Genomic DNA, 23,451 nt, shown 5'->3' with positions numbered 1-23,451 from the left:
GAATGATCAAGCAGGCTACCACACAAATATTTGAGTTTTTCTTGAAATTATTTATTTCTGGAAATAATAGTGTGATCTGGTTTGGCTATTTAAAAGTATATTTAGTATTTAATTTGTTTTAAGTTTTCAATGAAATTTTCATTCTGCGAGTGCTGGAGAACATTTGATGACTTGTACTAATTGTTCACTCATCCTGAAATATAAGCAGACCTCTCTTCTCTCGCTTGACACTATCATCAATTAACTTTCCATCACTGCAAAACCAAATACAAAACCTTGCTCTATCCTCTTGGCTTTATGAAATTATGAAAATAAACTAATGATATGTTATTTCACTTCCCAAAAAGAACAGAAAACATCTCAAAACAAACATGGATGTTTACATCTGTATGGTAGTTCCTATAAATTTAGTAAAATAGTAATGTTCAGGCACCTTATAAAAAAATTCTCTGAAAATCCCAACCACATGAAAAGAGATAAAATATTAGAAATGAAAACCAGGAGACAATGACAGGAAATACCAATACTTGACAGGAAAACATTTTACTGGCATTTAGCAGCAAACCATGGATCTAGTGAGAAGATTTTTATTTGAACCCACAGGTAGCAAATAAATCAGTACAGATAACTAGAATATTATTCCAGAATATAGATATCTCTTCTTCCAGTGTACATATATATGTACATATATTTATGGAGAATTAATAGAAAAATAATAATACATGAATACTTAAGAGCAGCAAAGCTCTTAACAGGAGGTGAGGAGGTGTAAAAACATCTGACTGTGTGGAACAGCAAGAACTATGGACAGAAATAATATCAGTATGACAATACAACTCACAAACATAGTAATTTATACTTGCAATACTCCTATTTATGTCAGCATTTTTCTAAAAAGAAAACAGCTTTATTTTATTTTACAATTTTAATAAAAAATAGAGGGGAACCCCTCAATTTTAGAGATAATTTTAGAAGGAGGAAGAAATGACTACATTTTAGAAAAGAATGGTAACTGTGGCTTTCAATACTTCCTATAGGATAGGAAACCTCTGAACCATCAGTAAGACTTTTCAAGAAAAAGCAGGCAGATCGTATTTATAACCTACTGAATTATTTGTAACCTACTACAAACACAGAATAATAGTAGAAAACTGCTTGCTAAGAATAATTTAATTAGCTAAATCATTGCATCCACGTAACGTAAAACAGATGTTTCATTGTGACATCATATTAATATCAAATGCTGCAGGAAAACCTTACACTACAAGCAATGAATAAAAACCAAAAAGCTAGAATCCTTCTCCCCAGCACTTATTCACATATCAAATCTACTTTTATAAGACAAATTTAAAAAAAGAGGTCAACAAAAATTATAGAAGACTACTTCTTTGAAAGCTCAAGTTTTAAAAAAATGATTATCAATTTTGCCATGCATTAAAATGTGGTACAACTTTTTGCTTCAACTAATGGAGCAATTAGGATCATCTACTGCAAAACCCCAGCATATTTAAAGACTCTGAGCCTGAGCCAAGTTCAACAGGCAGTCCATTTTCTGTCAGTTCAGGACATACTCATTCCCCTTCTAGTCAAAACAAACAGTAATAACTGGAATTAAAGATTGGTTTTGTCATGGACTGTGAGTGCTGATTGAAACTTTTTCCATGGCTTGTGCATATATCCAGTCACTTGAGCTCAGAATGTGCAGCCTTTCCATCCATGGAACAGGGCTCACTTGCAGACCTATCCAGCAGCCTAAGGAGGTGGTATTATTTCTACCAAGTTGACTTGAAATTGATCAGTTGCAAAAGTTATAACAGGGAATCAGAAACACAAACCGAACAAACACAAACCTAAACATAGAAGTGCAGGCCACATGAACTCAGCAGGGCTAAAAATCTCTCACTTGTGCTGTAGGAAGTGTTAGATTTTAATAAGCAAAGCACAGAGAATGTGTTGGTCCTATCTGAGGCTCTAAGTGAAGATCCACTCAAGTTCATTCTTGAAAAGAGATAAATAATTGTACCCTGCCCCCTCCCACCATACCTCTTTCCCAAGATTCATATACTTCTTGGGAAAGCAGACCTCCTCCACCTAGGTGTAAATAATCATGGAATCACAGAATCACCAAGGCCAGAAAAGACCTTCAAGATTATCCAGTCCAACCATCAATCCAGCACCACCATAATCATCCTGAAATCATTGTCCAACTGTCACATCCAGACACCTCTTGAACACTTACAGAGACGGTGATTCCAGCACCTCCCTGGACGACTTACTCAAATAAAATGATGATTAAATGAGATGATGATTCAATAAGATGATGTCTACCAAAGCTGTTGATGAGAAAAACAAAACTTAATTTGAAAATGACACTTTTCAAGTTCATAATAAAACCAGGATAAACATGAAGCCACATCTGTAAATATTTTTTTTTTGTCTGTACACAATCAGAATACAAAAGCAGTTTATTTTAAAAAATCAAGATCTCACCAATCCAAGGGGTTTTTGTACTATCAGGTCTCAAGCTACAAAAGAGACTGCAGGTGCCGTTATGAAGTTCTCCATTTCCAGACTAGACCATAGCTCATCTCATCTATCCCCAGCAGTTACTGAATTGAGGTGTCTAAGGCTTAGTATTTTCAGAAGACTGTTTCCTCTGTGAACCATGACATTGTATCTTGTGACATGACCACCCCTTAAATTAATCCATTACCAAAATTATAAGAAGATGCAGAGCAGTAACTACCTGGGACACACAGTTCCATGGAACTTTGGGAAAATGCATCATTATTTCAGATGTTCTCAGTGGCCAGTCTATCTCTGAGGTTAATTTAGTGGTGTCCCCACAGCCTTTCTTTTCCTGGCTGTCTGCTCCTAAAGGAATTTTGCACGTGTATAGTCCCAATCACCTGTTGCATTAGCAGTTGATTGTGTCAAATCAGATTGGGAATCCAAATCTGGGTGGCTCACAACATGGCCGTAGAAACAAATGTGCTGGCACAGAGGATTATGAGTTATTAGCCATAAGAATGTTGCTTTCTGGCCTATATTTGTTGCTAAAATTGCAATTTCACTGTCATTGTCTTACAGTGAAACTATCAATGTTGCTAGGATTTATCATATATTTAGGTTTACTCTCATGTATTTTTGGATTTTTCATTATTAATACATTAATTTATATTAATAAATTCATAGGAAAAAGTATGTTAGCCAAAGCAATCACATCTTTCATGAAAGTTATTGCAGAACAATATTGCTAGATTATTCTGTTCTATGCCACCCAATATTTGTAATTAAAATTATCCTCCTGGGATTCTAAAATTTCTCTGGTCTTAAACAATGAAATTCATTCCTAAGTGAAATTTTCCATCACCTGAAAATTACCTGTAACTGTGAAAGAAGAAAATTAATATCAAGTACCATGAGATAAATAATATATTACTCAGATTCAGGGTTTGGGTTGTGTAAATATTACTACAGTCCCAAAACAAAGTTTTCCTAAAAGATCAGACCAGTTACATTACCAGCGGCTTCAAGGCACAATAAACATCCCATAATGTACCTGCAACAAGTGTAAAATGCTTTGACAACCCCTGCATGCAAATTGTTCATAGAAATAAACAAGCACTTAAAGACATCTCAACTGGCAAGACTATAAACATTCTGGTTTTGTTTTTCATTTATTCATAGGATCACAATGTATCAGGCATTAAATTATGTGGTTAAGTAGAAATACCCATCCAACTGCTCAGGCATTCAAAAGTGGCAGCTTAGAAGTTAAACTGCGATTTTAACATTTTGTAGAAATCAAAACTAATAGGACAGTTCAAAGCTCAGCACTTAAGACTGTCTGAAAACTCTGGCAATAGCCCTCCAGATGTACATGTGAAACTCACATTTTCAGAGACAGAAAAAGAAAAGAAAATCTGCATTACAAAGCATGCAACTGAGACAAAAAAATTAACGTGAATAGTAAACTAGATAGCTATGAAATGATGGAGTATAAGTGGCCCTCACTATCAGTAATTTTCCCTGAGTTCTCTTAAAACATTACACATGTGCTTCAACAGCATGTCAGCTTTTAATATTGACTTTCTTTTTGTTGCTGTCACAGCTGGGCCTTCAGGAGAGGAAAATCATCATCATGTTTCTTCCTTCACACAAGTTGCTCGTAAAGATCACACTCCAAGCCAGAAGTAAAATTCACTTGCGGTTGCAGACAAGGTTAAAAAACCCCATATATTCCAGTGTTACTAATATTAATCTGATTTGTTTCCTTCCATTTCATTGAGAAAAGTGAGGACTTTGCAGTGTCTTACCTGTAGGTAGGTTCCTGACATGAGTGATAAAACTGACAAATGTGAGTATTAGTGAGGTGAACATTTATAAACACACTCACGTACAGGTGCATATAAAAAACCATACTCCATAGATCTTTATTTTTTCTACTGGCATGCCTAAAAGGAAAATTAAAAGCAAGCCTCGAGTTAACTGTCAATACTTATATATACTGACTGAAAAACACAGTTACTATTACAAATCTTAGATCTGACAACAGTGGTTTACATCTCTCAATATCAAATTTCACTTTAAACGTCTCCGGTATTTCAGTGCTAAAATGTAGATTTTAAAGTTGAGCATTAAGTATTTGCAACTCCCAATGAGTTACATTCAGTATAATCACTAACTTTCAAATTAAAGCTCAGATTGCAGATGATCTGCTAAGGCAGGCCTACAACCAATCATTTCTGTATTGTTCAAGCCTTTCTTTTATCCTGTTGATATCTCATATACAGCAACAGTAAATAAGTTTGAATAAATGCCTAACATCTTCATCTGAATGTCAAATACAGCCAGTTAAAATTTATCATTTTGATAACCATTTTGATAACCAATTCTGATAAACCCCATTATATGGGGTATCAGAATTGCTAAATCATATATCTGGTTGCATGCATATAAAATCACACTCAGAATCACACAGAATCACCAGGTTGGAAGAGACCTTCAAGATCACCGAGTCCAACCCATGCCCTAACACCATCTCCACTAACCATGGCACTGAGTGCCACATCCAATCTTTTTTTTAACACATCCAGGGAGGGTGACTCCACCACCTCCCCAGGCAGACGATTCCAGAACTTTATCACTTTTTCAGTAAAAAACTTTTTCCTAACATCCAACCTAAATTTCCCTTGGCGCAGCTTAAGACTGTCCTCTTGATCTGTCAGTTGTTGCCTGGAAAAATAGACCAATCCCCACCTGACTACAACCACCTTTCAGGTAGTTGTAGAGAGTGATAAGGTCACCTCTGAGTCTTCTTTTCTCCAGGCTAAACAACCCCAGCTCCCTCAGCTGTTCCTCATAGAGCTTGTGTTCCAAACTGTTCACCAGCCTTGTTGCGCTCTTTTAGACGCGTTCAAGCATCTCAACGTCCTTCCTGAACTGAGGGGCCCAGAACTGGACACAGTACTCGAGGTGCAGCCACCAGTGACAAGTACTGGGGAAGCTTTGATAAAATAGGTTTGATTAATGCTCAGAGATATCCACAGTACTCTGTAAAACAAACTTATTATGTGAATAAAAGGAAAAAGTCTTACTCAGTTACATAAGTTCATCTTATTTTACAATACACAATCTTTATTCTTTTGCAGTGAAACAGTTGCATCTTTGAAGGCAAAAAAGCCCATACTCATCCAAACTGCAGTCTGGAATTAAATACATGAAAAATAAATGATACCACTGAAACATTTGATCACAGTGGAATTAACATTTCTGCAATGTTGTTAAAATAACACCATTTCATATATGAGGGGTAATATGGGGATTCAACGCAGAAGGGATTATAAAGCCCTTGTCATTCTGTTCCACAGATGATGTTACTACCTGGGAAGGCTTTAGAACTAGAATGTTTGCAGCCCAGCACAGGGATAATAGGACAGTGAATGCTGTACTGTACTTCCAAAAGCTCTTTTTATCTCTAGCAGTGTAGGGAGAATCAGCGCACAAGGCTACTTCCATTCTTATTTGTGGAAAACACGAGGTGAGAATAAGGTCAAAATAAAACTGGTACCCAAGTGGAGAAAGAAAAGACATCTCTAACATGTTCCTCAGCTTGCATACCCTTCAACATGGTCCACAAGAATACAGTATATATGGGAAAAACCCCACTGTTAAAGCAGAAAAGGAACCTGGTTAATAGGTTTTCTCCTGGCCTTTTCATGTTACTGTTGGAAGTGACATTTCTTTAAAAAAAAACCCAAACAAACCCATTTCTCAGCATGAAAATGCCAAGTGTAACTGAAAAAGAAAATAGGTACCTGCCCCCAAAACCACTTACCAAAAACAATTGATAACTGTTGCTTTTAAACTTTTGAACTTGAATACCTAACAATGTTCTACAGATTAAATCTATAAGGTGATAAAGCAATTAACTATAAACAATTTTAGAAGTCTAATTCTTAAAAAAGCAGAGCAGTGTTGCACCACAGATTACAATGTGTTGGGATCTGTTATAAAATACATTAATCAATACTTTTCAGTTGTGATATACAGTGCAACAAAACAAAGTGTACACAGATAGCAGATACTGAAAGTCTGCACTGCCGTAAGCAAGACAGACTTTTCACAGTAAGTATTCTATATACTTTTCGTTTATTATTTTGTGTGTATGAGTGAATTTATCTATAATGCAAGTTTAAATAGATTTGAGTGTCCAAAAACATATTTATTCCAAACACTAGAGTGGGCATGTGTGTTTAGACTCTTGAAAAAGATTTTTATCTTTATAGAATCCAACAAACTTTAAAACAGAACATAAGTCAATACTCTGCAAATGAAATACACCTGTCCATTACAGCAGAAGTTTTAATCTCGGTATAAAAATTTACTTTCTTGCAGTATTTTTGTACAATTCCAAATTATTGTTGTATAAATTCCAAGGTGTTTTAATAGTAATTTCAAAAAAACCTACAGAAATACATATATCCATAATATCTCCTCCTCTTAATTGCTGTACCACAAAGCACACTGCTATAGAACTATCTGCCAAAATGGAAAGAACATGCCAACATGCAGAGGCACAGAAAAAGTAAAATATTAAAGTAATTTTATTGAACGCCACTGGGATTTTTCGAAACATTATTCTTTGATTTACAGTGAAACAAACTGCCAATAGCACCATTCCATTAAAAAACTTCTTTATGTACAAATACGCAGGACAAATTGCAGTTACCTTGGTAATTTTTTAGCATGTGGTTATTTCAAATAAAAATATTGCATAGATTTTATAATACTATACTACTTGCATAGATTAAAAGATGAAGAATGGAAAGTGTTATGAGTGCATCCTGGTTACCATGGACACATTCCATTCTTGATGTTATTTGGAGGTGCAAGCGGTAAAGCAATTCACCACCACATTGCTTATTCCAAAGCAAACCCAAATCTAAACAGCAGCAACCAAACAAGGCTTCAGGTAAAAAGTCATTGCGATTTTTTAAACAAATAAAGCTACTAAAATATTTAAGTGAAAATTAGCAAAAAATAAACCATTTAGGAAATATCTATTGCCAAAATTAATCTGAACTGTAGATTACCAGAAGTATAGAACTATTTACATTGTATGAGAAAATAATATTTGAAATTTGTCATATGGTGAGACAGCTTTTAAGGATGTGGGTCTCATTCTTCCTTTAATTTAATCTAATTTAGAAGCTATAGAAGTAAAGACAAGTCTCACACGTCAGACTCATATTGTATAATAAGAAACCTCTGGGGGAAGTTGAAGACAGACGGTGTGAATTGTGAAACCCTGCACAAAGGCAAATATGAGAAACTTTTTCCTTCCCCAGTACACATTTTTAGGATTTCAAACTTCTTCAGATTCAGCTTTTTGCTTTGCTAAAAACTAGTAACTCGAACTAGAATTTCTCAGATTACAGACTATATGGAGGTTAATTTTTCCCTTAAATTGTTCTCCTTTAAAGAGTTAAACATTCATTGGAGAAGGAAGGTGACTCCAGAATCCAGAAAAGAACATTGAGATTCAGGAGATCTAGATTAAAACATTTTCCTCTGTCCCAGGTGAATGACCTAAATCCCCAGTCTTTGTTTTCAGCACTGGATTTGTTACTACAATCCAAGCTCTCATTCCACTGTGCAGTGAAGAAGCCATTGTGCCTTCTACTGAGAAAATGTCACATTTTCAGTTGTCCTAATGACTTTATCTCTACTAAATCCCTTCTCCCAGACTATTTTATCCCATACTATATTACTTCTCCACAGTTTTTTTTTTTAAAAAAGACAACCTGGGCTTTTTGGCTGGGTTTTGTAGATTGGAGGAGACCTTAAAATTTTGATTTCAAAATTAGAATATTCAAATTCTTCTATGACTCATTTTATCATTTTATCTTATTTTCTCTTGCACACTATTGTTGCATTTTTACTACAATTTCAAATGAATCTATTGGTTTTAAAACAATTCACTTCCATGTACTTTGGTTAAGAAATTGCCCGTTTCACCCTCATGTAAATCTTTACAAAATAAATGCAGAATAAATATCAGCATTACTGAAATATAATAAAGGAGATAAATATATATTAAATTAGATACTTCTAAAATCATGATCTGTATAACTAAGCATCTTTCACTTAATTGGTTGCTTGAGGCCAGTATTTGCTAATTTGTTGCCTAAGAATTTGTAAATCTAGGCTCAACTTCCAACATGTTAAGTCAAATGCTTTCACTAGATAAATATTTTAAATTCTGAAATTAATTGGTAAAAAATTCCATCTTAGCTGCTTCCTTCATCTTTCCAATCCCTGTTAGTTTACATGCAATTTTATTTACAAAAAGGCATCCCTCTTGTCATAGTTTTTTCTACTCTGACTCTAACATAGTTGCATCTAATTGAGAAGCTGATACCATAGTACTGGATTTTTTTACTTTATAGTGAAGTTTTTCATACAGTTGCATTTAAATCCACACTGCAGCTTTGACTGCATAAGAAATAAAGGAAAATTTGAGTTGCACAACAGAAATCTTCAGGCTTAGACAAAGCTATGCTCATTCTGCAAGTGAATGAAGCTGAGGCTTCTAGGTCACTTTAAAAATGCAAAACAGGTACCTTAAAATTTTACATAATTTTCACCAAGAAAAGGTAACCGTGTATTGTGTCTAAACTATAGAACCAGCTAGCACTGGCAATGGACAGGTATTTACAAAAGAACTAAAATGAAATGTTTCATAACTTTAGAAAGAGCTGGAGTGAGGCTATCCTTAGGCATGGACACTGACCCAGCTCAAGCCAATGCTATTTTGATCCCTATGGGATAAGCTGCTGTGGAACGGTAACATACACGGGCAATTGTTTCATGCGAGGCTACAATGGCATATTGTGATTAACTTAAAAGCAAGAATGTAGATCTTGTAGATCTTGTGAAGAATCATTTTTTCCTTCCTGCCTCCAAAACCAGTGAGACTCTGTAACGAAAATATATGACTGGACAAAGCAGACTATTTTGAGAGTTCTGATTTGGTTAATATGCAAGAATGTGCACACCAGCAAATGCAGCCTGAAAAAGAGGACCACGCTGGTTTCAGGGCTGGTGGCGGTATGTAGCTCAAAATTGCTGACAGGGTTTGACCTCTTTCATTGAAAAAGAAAGTAAAACAGACTATCAAGAGTTAGCAGTTAATTAAGTCTTAACATATTTAGGGTTCTAAGAAGTCTTTGAAGGACAACTTTTTCAGAGCAAACACAAAAAAATGAAACACATCTGGGTGCAATAGTGCAAGAGTCCACCAAACTGAAATTAAACTAAAGCACTGGTGCCATTCCACATTTCAGGGATGAACAACAGGAAATCAAATAGGTACTAGCTGCTGCCTGTTACGTCTGTGAAATCGGATGCTTTTTGTTCTTTTGGCAATTTATTAACTTTCTTCTCAAATTTAAGGTAGGGCTTACAAGGTCCCTGCTTCATTTGACAACTGATACAAAATGCTAACATCTGCATTTGCTATAGTATAGGAAATTATACAAATTACTATTTTGTCTACACTGATAGGATTACATCTCTACAGTCTTCTGATGTGCACTCATGAGAAGAAAAAATAGGTCTCTTTGGCATTTACTAGACATTGTCCATTTTTCAGTCTTTTTTAAGAGATGTCCATTTCATATATGCCAAAGAATCTAAAGTGTAATGCCCAGCTGTGCTAAAGGAACTATTCTACAAGAAAAACTCATACACATCATTGGGTTGAAATTCTGGACAACAGTGTGTACTTGAAAGTTTGTACATATTCTTCTCAGGACCATGTTAGTCATCATGCAAACCCACATACTTCCCTTCCCTATGTCTGCTTTGGTTTTGGAGAAAAAAAAGTATTACTATTAATAGCAAGAAAAGCTAAAACAATTTAGTTAGCAAATAAAAATACATCAGTGACTGGAGCAGAGTACAGAGGTAAAGACAATGACACAGAAAAAAGATAACTTCCTGGTGTAAAGGCAAACTGTTTCGTGCAGTGCTTTTAACAAATATTTCAAGCTCATGAAGAAAAAGAGAAGTGTCTCAGTTCCAAAATTTCACATGTAGCAACTATGAAGCTGATAATTTTTCCATCACTTCACTCACACTCAGAAACATCAACCCACTTAAGCCAAGGGATAAGCTTTGCCTGTGTGTGTGCATGACTACTAAAGGCTCCCACTGACAGCATCTGAAGAACATCTTAGTAAAATACAGGAGGAAGATATAATAAAAAAGCTTGGAAATAATAATTGTCTTTTCCTTTGGGGAATGCAGTAGCACAAAATCTGTTGTCTTGCCATGGTCTCCTCCCCTTCTCTCAGTTACATACCTGGTTTATTCCTATTTTAGTATCTTTCTTCCTTGGTTTTCCCAGAGCTTGTGGGTGGGAGAGAGAACAAATAAAAAGTGAAGAAAGTAAGAAAAAAAGTAGGTAAAGCAGTTTATCATAGCTGCTTACAGCACAGGTGCTTTGGAAGCTAAGGTCTACCTTTATACAGACTTGTGCACACAGATCAGAGAAACAATACAAGAGTGAGAGACAATGCAGAAGGGAGGGGATGTGCTGAAGGGAAAGCAAAACTATCAGAGGGAATAAAATATTACTCTAGAGGATCAGAGTCTTCAATTATGAGCATGATACTTGCCATTTATTAATGTGATTAAACAGGCAGACCTAGATCAGACTGCCACAAAGAGATTATTCCACTACTTAACAGAACAAAGGATGCAAGCTAAGTGCAAGACATAACATTCCTTTCTAGATGGGTAAGACACTGACAGTTTTAATTTAAAACCATTTCTTTTGGTTTTGTCCTTCTTAATTCAGTTTCAAGGACTCCTTGTTGGAATTTCAGGTCAAGTCTATGCTTTAAATTTCTTTTTTTCTTTTCTTTTTTCCTTTTTTTTTTTTTTTTGAGCTTGAGTTTGTTTCCTCTTTATTAGAGTAAAAAAACCCAAACAACAAAACAGAGCAGTCAGACTCCTGCTATCTGTATAAAATGTCCTGAAGTACAGCAGTGTTACAGTGCAAAGTAATTTTTAGGGAATCTGCACCTCTTTTAGCAGGGTCTGTACATATAACTGGCAATCTCTTCTATTACAAATGAAGTCTTACTTAAATCATCCCACAGCTCTCTTCTTGGATACTTCTTATCTTCCTGATTTGCATATATCTGCCACCAGTTTAATCTAATATCTGCTGAAAACTGTTTTCCTATATTCTTAAGTGGGCAGCTCACTTTTAGCACTGACATCTCCTACTCTAAATTTTGAGAAACATCTATTGCACTGCCCCTAAAATCTCATCACATTTTTAAAGAACAAACTAACACTATCAGTGTGTTTTTCAAAGTTCCCTTGCTGTCTATTTACAGCTTTAATACCACCTCAAATCAAGGAACCAAATTCTAGGAAACAGGAACACTAGGATTTTTTCAGTCCAATTTTAATTACTCGTTTTATATGAAACTTAACATTTGTTATCTGTAGGTTTCAGTCTCATTGTAAACTGCATAGGAGGAAACAACTGTACAACTCAGCTGCAGCACCAACTTAGCAAAAGCTGAAGTCTATCATTATCATTTGTCGTGATAATTTGATGCGTACATATACTAAAACATATATTGCATTTTCTGTCACAAGTATCTGCTTGATTTTTTGATGCTTTCCAGCTATGCAGCTTCTCTTGCCTGCAATCCCCATCTGCTGTTATTCCTTTCACTCTATTGTTCATTATCATCCTATTTTGTTATTTAGAACTCTGGCTTCAGACACTCTCCCAGGCTTCTGCTTCTACAGTATTGAGTTTTTCAGCAATGATTTTTATAATTTTACTGTGCACTAGTGTTCATTCTTCTAGTTCCCACCCTTCTTCAGACAATTTGTGTAATTCAGGTTTCAGCCAAAAAATGATGTTTACACTGGTTGTACCCAGTGCACAATTTTAATCTAATTTAGTGAAGCCCATCCAAAAGCTGCAGGCACTTTTACTTTGGTTTAATTCAGGCTTATTTCAGTTTAACACAAACTGATTTAGTTTATATCCAATCAAAATCAAGCAAATCTTTACAATAAAAATCCATAGAGCAGTTTAGACCAGCAACTTCATTTAAAAATAATTTTTAGGTTTCACTGGTGCATCTTTACATAAGACTTTCATAGCCTATCTCACTTTGAGATAAAAATTCTGAACCTTTTCTCGCTTTGCCTTCTACACTTCTTGCCTTTTTCCTTCCCTTGAACACTTTGCTTAGTGCATTTAATTACTTTTGATAAATGAAAGAAGTATAAATATATGGTATGCCTAGTCAAGTAAACATATCTGATAGCTCTTCATCATAAATGCTATTGTGTATATGGAAAATGAAATAATGTAGACTGCTCTTGGTTAATAAAGGCAAAAGAAAAGAAGAAATAATTATTTTTCTAACTTGAAGCCGGAAAAAAGAAAACAAGACAACAGGTAAGAACACAAACTTACCTTTGGTAACACAAAAGTAGAATTACTCCTGAAGTATCCCAACACAGAGAACAAGATTGATAAGGATTTATTACCTAAGTAAGGCAAGCAAAAAATATAACTCAGTCTTCTTTGTTTCTAAAGAACAAACACTAGCAATAATGAACACGTGAACATCACTTGATTACAGCAAGAAATGTTCACATTATTAAGCAGAAAGTAGTCGTGATTGCTTACCTTGAGAAACTATTACACCTTCATGACCTGAAAATCATCCTTATCAGGGAGGACTAGATAAAGTATGATACTTCTAAAGAAAGCCACAAATATTAAAACCATGCATAAAACTCAAAATTGGAGCTTAAACATTGCAATTCTGTGAGATCCTGCTATCTGTATATTAAAGACTAGTTGTAAGTAGACAAAACCCAATACACTCTAGGCTACCAGTGATATAGTAAAACCAGAGTAATAGTGAATTAACTAAGATTACTTTATCATCTTTAACATACCTTAATTGAAACTGGTATGAGAATATTCCAACACATCTTCAAATGACAGCTCAAACACTACTGAAAAAGAATTTTATAAACCCACATGACAGCACTGCATTATCATAGGGTTAACTAAGAACTCAACTTCACAAGTAATAATCATCCTATATCAGTTATATATCTAATTTCAAATCAATAAATGAATGTTTCACAGAGTTAAGCATTTGGTAATGTTTGTGGGGAAAAAAAAGCCAAAACAACCACCTTCCAAAAAAGAGAAATGAGTCTTCTGGGAAGGTAAAAACCCACCATTTACATTGCTGTATGTGATGCCTTCTTTAGAGAAATCTTGCTCCACTAATAAGGAAAGCCCTGAAATTCCAGCATTGCCAGTGCAACACATCACAAATTGCATTTCAGTTGTTAAAAGTCCAAATTTTCCTATGTCAGTTCTTCTGCTGTATTACATCTTCAATACTGCAGCATGACCAAAGAATTCCCAAATCTTTCCCAAAACCTTATGGATAAGATCTAGCCACTGCATACATTCAGAGGTGGCACATCATGGAAGAAGTGAGAGGTACCATCAGGCATCCAAACCACAACACGTCACGGCACTGCTAAATCAACTTATTTTAGCTTTGGACAGACACCTGACAACAATATTCATGTTTTTCCAGTGCAGCATTATTTCCCCAGAGAAACTGTCTCCATTTTCCAAGCAGCAGCTCTACTGTTTACTTTGATGCCTGAATTAGAGACAGCAAAAATGCAAAGGAGATTTCCCTATGTATTTTAGGCTTAACAAACATTCTCCTGATAATTACTGCTTAATACTGTGTAATACCATTACCATGAAAATGTTTGATTCTTTTGGAAATATACCTTTTCAGCATAGCAGAGCATTTCCTGAGCTGGTACAAAATGGCTGCCTTCTCCTGGTCTCATCAAGCTATACTTGAAATATTTCTAATTTAAAACATCAACAAGAAGTTCCTAGTTCTATGCAGTTGAAGTCCTCCATACAAATAGCTCATAATAAAAATATAATTTTTTTAAACTCCCTCTTGAGAAATTTCTATGCTCTTTTTTTTGTTAAGAACACAAATCTCTGTTTGAAAAGTCAAAGAAGAGACTTGAATAGAATTGGTCCAGGTAGGTAATAACTGGCATCGTTCATGTTTCAAATGCAAAAAAAGGAGTAGAATTTTGAAAAAGGTTCATCTCCCACAAATCTTTACTTAAAATAAGACTTATCTTTCAAAAAATTGTTTTGTGTAACATGAAATTAATTTCAGCTCAATGCCTATTAGAACATCTGTTAATTCCTCCCCCCCCTCCATCCATCTGGCTTAAGCACTTCGAATGGCATCTGCTGTCAATCAAATAGGTTACATATCAAATGTTATCATAAAGACTTAAAAACAAGCCCAAGACATAGCAGTTAACTTTATAGTACCTTTTTCCCAAATGGACGAGGTATCCTTGCAGGTTTAATAAAGCATGAAGGTACTCACAACTGAAAATCAGCCAGCCCACAACCACTACAACGATCATTTATTAATGTCTCCTAAAATGGAAAATGGTAATTTGGTGGGGTTTTTTGTTTTGGTGTGAGGATTTTTTTGGTGTTATTTTTTTTTCTTAATTTAAAAAAAATTTTTTTGGGTTATGTTGTTGATGTGGTGGTGGTTTTTTGTTTGTTTGCATTTTTGTAGTGTAGGACTTACAGAGATCAGTCATAGAACTGGGTTATTTATTGAAAAAGGACTTTAAAAAAAATGTTCTTAAAGATTTAAGTGCTGTAGGTTCATAATCTTTGCTCACAACTAAAAAAGCCAGAAAAAAACCTTTATTTCTAAAATGAAACAACTAATTATAGGACCTTTTAAGCAAATAGTGTAGTAGCCATTATCCAAAATAATTTGCTGTGCTCAGAATGTATTGATTTAATCAGAAACTGATTGAAGATGTAGAGGCGAACACTAAACAATAGGAGCAATGAGGGGTAAAGAACAAGAACATTCATCAGGACTGTTTGCCCAGTTACTTACACTGTTTGCTCATCTACATGTCCTGTGTATATTTGTTATAGAGAACCCAGATGCTGACCTCTGCCCAAACACACAATTCTGCAGTTCCATATTTGAGAGAGTTCAGTTATCCTGGCTGTTACAGGAGCAGATCTTATGTAGAATACTGCACAGAACAATGGCAGCCTTGTGAACGTACCAGGCTGGTCTTTTGAGGGTAAGTAGCTGAACATTTTACTAACGTGACAAAATCTTCTGATTAGTGTAGCATTCATTAAATGGTGACAGATGCTAGTATTAATTACATGTTGAGCGGATCATTTTCCCATTACATTTCTTTTGTTACCAGCTTCATCATTCCAGTTATCAGCCTGCCCTATAAGCAGATTAAGCACCAGACTTTTTTTGGGGGGTGGGGGATGTGTGTCTATATTCCTTTTTTGACCAAAATGAGCGACCGATCTTTCCTACACTACCCCACCATCTGGATTCCTCTCTTGCACTTTTCAAAACCTGTATTTATCATCTATTACACAATTTATAAGAAATGTTGGTTATTTGTGTGGCTCTCTCAAGCCATCTTATATTTAATGTTGAAAGCCATAGGATTAATTGCTTGCTTTGTACAAACACATAAAATCTATTGTTGTTTGTGATAAACCTTGCCAAATTATAACTGGCATATCAAATATTAATTTGGCATTTCAAGATTGAAAAACATTTACAATGAAAGGTAATGGAAAGGCACATGTGAAACAATTTGCCATCCCTCATGTCAATCTTGAACAAAAAGACTCCCATCCTATGTAACACTACATGCACTCAAAACAAAAACTATTCACCATTCCCATGAATACTAGCAGGATCCCTAGTACACATTTTATGGCCAAGAATCATTTTTTATTTATGTTTACCCTGACAAGTACACCAATTTCTTCTTCATAACAACTCAGAACAGTCCTGGACAGGAAAAAGAAAACAAATTAATAAAATAAAATTTGAGAAGTACAAGTGGCAAATTCATCATTTGGAAATAATTTCTGCCATAAACCAAAAAGTTATAAATCAAAAGTTGACAGGAGAAATTGGAATAATAACTAATTGAAGGATGATAAAGAGTCATTAATATGATTTTGGTAGAGAAAGTTAAATACAATCCTAAAATTTAAATCACCCAGGACTTTCCAGAAGACATGGGGAAGTAACAATGCTTTTGCACATGGAACTTCTTAGGCTTATTATGATTAAGAATAAAAGTACTAATGGGAAGAGATGCAGTGAAAAGATATGAGAGTGACCAAGAAGCAGAGAGTCTGTTTCACAAGTGGAGACTGAAAAAACAAAACAAGCCCTATCCAGAGCACATATTTATTAAATGCATACAATATATCATATATATACATACACATATACAGCATTGCTACCTACACACAAGATATCCAAACAAAATGCATGTAAGTTAATCTGCATAACTGCACTTCTAACCATCAGAGAAGTGATGATCTGGAGCAGTTGTTCTGTGTGAAGTAGCAGAGGAAAAAAGTGTCACTACCTTTGAAACACATAAATCCCATTTCTCCTATGAGGATCTATTATGTGGTTGGATGAAACAGTAGGCACTGGGACTGGATGACCTGAAGTTGTCTCTTTCAGTCTTACATTTCTGCAGTGGAACTGGCAGGTGCCCACGCAGGGGAAACGTGGAATCGTTTCTGTGCATTTGTAAAATTATGATTGCTGACTTAAAATAGCTACTACATCATTTCACTGATGGCTCGGAAGATCTCTCCTTCCATACAATCCAGCTGGATGAACTGTATTCTGTAAATGCTCATTTATGCAATTAGGTTTCTTGCCCTAACACATTCTTAAGATCTTCTGTATTTGTACAGGATTTCTGGTTCTGTGACAGTTTGACTTTATAGTTAGCTGATATCTGGAAATCCTGGCCATGACCACAGGTCCACAAGCCTTGGAGCTTTATAAGACATGCCCAGTAAATTGATAACTTCATCCTGAAAGAGATGAATTTACTGCTCACGTAAAGCCCAAGTAGACCATTCAAAGAAGGGCAACACTTGACAGAATTATGGGAGCTTACATACAAATCCACCATGCAGCCACAAACTCCCCTTTTTCTTTTAAAGAAAAACAACAGACAGTTCTGAAACCACTCACTTCCAAGAATGGGACTATTCAAAGTAGCAGGTTTCAGCATTCATGTAACCATATACTTGGTTGGAGGCTTAGACTGAGGCCTTTCAGGCAAAGACTCTTATTTATTAGGAGACTGCAAATTAGCACACGGGGAACATGAACCAACAACAAGGCCTCCTCCATGCTAACACAGGATGGCTAAATATATTTTACATGAGACACAACTTGGAACATCAGTGATGCACATACCTTCAATTGCTATTTCTGACACAGGTCTTCTCTCAGGAGATTCCACAGCCTGTAGAAAGGTTAACTAGCATCTAGAAGTTTTACATGTACAGAAGTTAAACCTGGAGACACTGCTTATGTGAAGGTCTTTTGAGGAGTACTGAATTTAAAATTTGAGTGAATGACAAAGTTTTTCTGGAATCATTAGCTTCAGAAAATATAGTGATATATTCAAATACATACATTCACTGCACAATACTCAAATGATCTTGTTGCCACAAAATCAAAGCTGAATTTTTTAAATAATTCAAACCAATTATTTTTCAGTGACACCAACTTCCTGGTAATGCTTTGTACAATGAACATTTGCAGAAAAATTTGAACTTACTTACACTGACAGCTATGAAGCTTTTTTGCATGGTTTATGTTAACTGACTTTGGTTTGTTTTCAGGATATATTTGGGCAGCTGAAAACACACCCAAGAATAGATACCTGAAGTGTGTGACAGGAAACAGATACAAGAACCAAAAACCTGACAACAGTAATAATAAGAAGAACCATCTTATTTTTATTATCTGAGTGCAAAAATGAATAGCAAAGACCCTACAGCACTCAATCACATTCCACAGACAAGCAGAGCACTCATAGGATTCCTATGGGGTCAGTGGGACAGGCCCACTACAAGACTTCAGCTACTGAAAAGCACATATTTCCCAGTTACTGTGCAGTAGTTCTTCCCCGGAAGTACATATGCCCATTATTTTTGTTTACTTTATGAAAAAAAACTGAAAACTTCCTCCTAGTTTAAAAATATGTTGGGGTTTTTTTTGGTTCCAGTGAGACATTTAAAAAACTTTCTCAGAAAAGTTTATTGCTTACTCCCCTGCCTTAAGTCTGATCACCCTGAAAGTGCAGCTAAACTTACATTTTCTTAGAAGGAGTACTTAAGGATTTGTTGTTTATTTGCGTTAAATGTAGCACCACATTTATTTGTGAGGCATTTCTGAGAGTACTTACGTCTGTTTTAAGGGTACAAAATCACGATGTGCATACACTACTTTGCAAGGCTACTAACTCACCATTTTGATAGATTTTTATTTCCTCCTTTCCTCTGGTTCCTCACCCAGAGCCGCATCCCACAGGCTCGGGAAAGTCCAGGTAGAAGGAATCTCCCACATACTGAGGCTCCTCGTCTTCACTCATGCCTGGAAATACCCTTTTTAGCAGCCAGCCCTCACGCAACCCAGCCCTCGGGAGGCCAGGCCAGCGGCACTTACTGGTGGCGCCTCCAGGGCCGCTTCCTGGTTTACGGGGCCCCCCGTCCTGCCTAGGCATGGAGACGCTCCTTCCCCAAGGGCAAGCCCTCGCTAAAGCCGCTGTCGTTTCAGGCCGCCGGTCTGTCTTCCTTCCCTTCCGGGCGGTGAAGAAAGCGGCGGCCCCGCCGCCGCCATTTTGGGACGCCGGCAAGCGGTCTCCATGGCAACCAGGAAGGGGCGGACATCGCGCGGGGTCACCGCTAGCCCGGCCCCCTCTTAAAGGAGCAGCCGCGGCGGTCCCGCGGTGCCGGGCAGGGTCTGACCCCCGCCGCTGGTGCCATCAGCGACCCGCGCCCCGGCCGCGCCCCGGCCGCCCGGAGTGGGGACATTCCCGCGGACCCGAGGTGACGACCCCGGCGGAGGGATACCGACCGCCGACCGCGGCTCCGCCGAGCGCAGCGAGCGGGCCTCGCTCCGGGCCGCGGCGGGGGCTGCGCGGGGGGCGGCAGCCGGGGCAGGGGCCGCCCGCCGGCCCGGGGCGCGCGCGGGCCCCGGCGGGGCCCCGGCGCCAGGAGAAAGTAGTCCCGCGGCCTCCCCCTCGCGCCGCTGGAAGGGGTTCGGCGGCGGAGGCGGCGGACGAGGCGTCGCTCGGTGCTGCGGCTTCAGCTGATAATTGAAGGGAAGCGAGGCGGCTGCTGCCGGGAGGAGGGAGGCACGGAGCGTCTGCGGAGGCCGCACCGGGACAAACTAGGTACCTGGGGCCCCTCCGCTCGGTCGGGGGGCGCCGGGGGGTCGGGCGCGGGGTGGCGGGGCGCTCGCTGGGCCCCTCGGCGGCTCCGGGCCGGGCCTGTTGTGTCATCCTAGCATTAGCCGAGCTGCCCTTCCTGGCGGCCCGGGGCAGGGGGAGGGGAGCGGCGCCATCCCGGAGCATTGTTGCAGATAGGGGTGGGGGGGCGAAGGGGAGCCGGGAACGACACGGCGCCGCACTGGTGAGTGTGTGGGGCGGCCCGGAGGGGTGGAGTGGGGCCCTCGCCGTGGAGGGAAGGGGTGGAAACGAAGCTGATAAAATGGCCAGGTCCCCGAGCCCGCTGCAGGGACATCCCTCGCTCCCCCACGCCGGGCGGGGGTGCTGGGGCCACCTTGCCTCTCCCGGGTCGCCTGGCGGGGAGGGGGGGCGGCAGCGCGGCCGCCCCTCCGCGGGCCCTATGTGGCTGCTGATACAAAAGGGCAGTGTCAGTGTTGACACTGCCGTGCCGATTTCGATGCCCTTCCCCGTCTTCCCTCCCCCACTCCGCTTGGCCCCCTTTTCCCTAGTGCTCCTTTCTTTCCCACCCCCCTTTATTTTTTTTTTCTCCTCCTCTGAAGGAGCTATGGACTATCTTAAAGGAAAAAATAGCAATTTCTCTTTCTTTTCCTCCTGCCCAGCTCGGTAAAAATGCTAAACAATCGGCCGACGTCCATATTTCACAAGCTTTTTTGGGGGGAGGAAGAAGGTGGGTAGAAAACGGAGGCGCCCATGGGGTCGGAGTCACAAAGCTGGCTGCCCACGAAAGGGATTATTTTCGCAGCTAAATGTTTTAGAGCTGATGTTTTTCTTGTTTTCAGTCAAGAAGCAAGTTGCCTGGTCCTCTCGTTTGCTTGCATAATGCGTCGTACTTGGAGGCTGATCAAACGCTGGGTTCTGCCTTTCCTGCCTGGCTCTTCCTCTTTCCCTTTTCCCGGGGGGCTGGGTAGTGGGACGAGTTTGGGGGGGCTGGTGGCACTGGGGCTCCCGACTGCTGCCCCGGTGATCCGGGGAAGGGAAGGAACCGAGGCCGGGGCTCTCGCCAGACCTGCAGGCCCGTCTTCCTGTGTCCAACTTTTTTATTGTTCCCCCTTCCCCCTTCCGAGTGCACGGGCTCTCCGGCAGGCGGGGGTTTGCACGGCTCGGGAGTCCCAAAGTCTAGACGGGGAACCGGAAAATAATAGGGGAAAGAATGGAAAGTTATGTCAAGGGCTTTGAGGGAAAAACATCGACGTATCGAACAAAGGTCCTGCCTGTGTTGGAGAGAGAGGCCTGCATGTGAGGCCTGATTGTGTCGCATTTACACACGGGGAAGAAACGAGTGCTTGGTACTGGCCTAAATTTATTCTGTAAGTCTGGCATGGAACTTAGGAATGCTTTCAGAGAGTGTGTAGTTTGTTTTGGAAGTGTTTTTATTATGTGTAGCCATGCAGTAATAATTTTTATTTTAAATCAATTTTTTTTTTTCTTAAAAAGACTGTTCAGTTTTTTTTTCTTCCTGCCTTGTTCAGCAGAAATAATATTGATTCAGAGCTTCTAACACTGTAATGCAAAACTTTACTCAGAGTAACTTCCACAGTTTGTGTTGTGTGTAATATGAATTTTGAGCTTCCTGGTGCTTTAAAGGTTGTCAGAAAGAGGAGTTGAGTAGTTACCAGTTGATAAATTTGAAGTACATCTGTCATAATGAGAAAGAAAAGGAATTCTGAGCACTTGAATTAATTTTTCAGTATTTTCTTATGGGAACTGTCACTGTGGATATACTTTCATAAGACATTAAAAGCTAGCAAGCATTGCTGTGATTATTTCTGTTTATCTCTGGTGTAGTCTCTTCTTCCCAGTTCTCCACTCTGAAAACTAGAGTTCTAGTTGTACAGGCTTGGGGTTTTGGTTTGGGTTTGGTGTTTTTTTTTTTTGGTATTTGATTTCTGAGTTTTCTGAGATTTATTATTAAGAGTTTCATTAAGCTAAAACTTCTTAAACAAGTTTCATTTTATGTATGTAAGAATAAACGTAATGGACATGAAAGCACTGGAAAAATAACTATAGCTTTCTATTGTTTGGTAGTCTACTTAATAAATACTGATAGGAGTTAAATATACTTATGAAAATACTAGTATTTCAGTTTTTGCAGCTGGTATTTTAACAAAATATGTTGTATTTGAACTAAGAAGTTTAAAACCAATGTTCTGGTGAATAAATTCTGTAAAGAATATTTAAAGTTTTTGGAAATTTACTTGTTTTTAACTTGTAATAGTTTCTATATTTGTGAAATGCAGCTGATTGTGAGTGCCTCAGTTGTTTTGATCTTAAACGCAAGTTATTTTTAATTTTTATTGTTTGGTGTATCTTATTGTTGTGTTAGGTAATCAGATCTTTTTTTCTGTTCTTAGGGTCTTTCTGAGAAAAATATGAGTAGTAAACTTGAATTAACAACCTGTAAGTCTTCAGTCTTCAAATGGTTCCATAGGTAGGAACCTAAACATGTCTCAGCTGTTAATAGAAAAATTGTAGGTCAGCCACAGTGTGACATTACTACTTACTAATATAGCAGATCTACTTCAGCAGGAGTGCCAACCTGTTGAGTAAGAGCTTATGAAAATGGAGTCTTTTGATGTCTTGCAAAAGTTCTTCAGGCTAAAGTGACCATTAGGGGAAATATTCTACATCTTCCCAGTAAATGAATAATCAAAGCTGTCGTTCCTAATCAGGAATTGCACATAAGTTGTGTTTGGTGTGGTTTTTTTTTTTTGGTTTGGTTTGGTTTTTTTTGTTTTTGGTTTTCTTTTTATATTGTACTTTGACTGTCTTCAAACCCAGAGCATAAATATTACAGAAAAAAACCGTAATTGAAAACTTGTGCTTTTAAAACCATTCCTGAATTTGAGGCCTAAAGCTATAGGTGACAACACCACTATTCTTTCTGCAGCAGTGTAGCAAAAATATAATGCATTTGGCTTTAATGCCATCAATGGACACATGATCAATTTCCATGTGGATCCTTACATCCCCAGTATAGTTACTTACTCTGCAGCAATCCAGAAACATAACCTGACTAAATTCCTTTTGTTTCTAAGTGATGAAGCTGAAGCAAAAGTAGGAAAGTTATTAAGTAAACTACATGTGTGTACCTGATTTGCAGCTAAATTAATCTCACAGCTATCTGTGTTAATCTTGTATTTATAGGCCATGCTATATTTTCTAACAAACTAATTGGTAAGCATCATGTAGAACACTTTTGATCATGGATCTGTCTTTTGTCAAACTGAGGCTAAATTATTGTGACAAAGTATACTCAAATGCCAAAGTTGTACAACATGGTGTACTATTTCATTGGCAAAAACTTAACCCTGCATGTTTCTGGGATCTCCCATTGGCGTCGTGGATGGTCAGTGTCCTGTTCCTCACCTGTCAAATTAGTAACACTCCCTAAAAAGCACTTTGTGAGCTCTGTTATGCTCTTTTCATCAAGCTGTCACTGCCCCATTCAGTTCTGAT

General features: G+C 38.0%; 1 protein-coding gene and 1 long non-coding RNA gene across 7 annotated transcripts in view; one reads left to right on the top strand and one right to left on the bottom strand.

Annotated features, from left to right (window-relative positions):
* Nucleotides 1-29: 29 nt before the first annotated feature.
* Nucleotides 30-19,423, bottom strand: LOC125330978. The gene is made up of 4 exons (XR_007205807.1): nucleotides 19,191-19,423; nucleotides 13,022-19,118; nucleotides 10,871-10,917; nucleotides 30-2,333 (listed from the first exon to the last, which is right to left on the bottom strand). It is a non-coding gene; the product is annotated as an uncharacterized LOC125330978 (long non-coding RNA).
* Nucleotides 19,424-19,478: 55 nt separating this feature from the next.
* The window catches only part of TRIP12 (thyroid hormone receptor interactor 12), a 79,891-nt gene continuing 75,918 nt past the window's right edge, over nucleotides 19,479-23,451 (top strand). For 3 of the 6 annotated variants that reach the window (XM_048314755.1, XM_048314754.1, XM_048314750.1), the window contains exon 1: nucleotides 19,780-19,920. The gene's annotated coding sequence lies outside the window, so the exon portion shown is untranslated. Of the gene's footprint in view, nucleotides 19,574-19,779; nucleotides 19,921-23,451 lie in introns of those variants that run through there. The other 3 variants (XM_048314757.1, XM_048314756.1, XM_048314751.1) reach the window with 2 other exon arrangements.

Source organism: Corvus hawaiiensis, chromosome 10 (genome assembly GCF_020740725.1).
Source record: "Corvus hawaiiensis isolate bCorHaw1 chromosome 10, bCorHaw1.pri.cur, whole genome shotgun sequence".
Lineage (NCBI taxonomy): Eukaryota > Metazoa > Chordata > Aves > Passeriformes > Corvidae > Corvus > Corvus hawaiiensis.
This window is presented reverse-complemented; position numbering and strand designations above follow the sequence as displayed.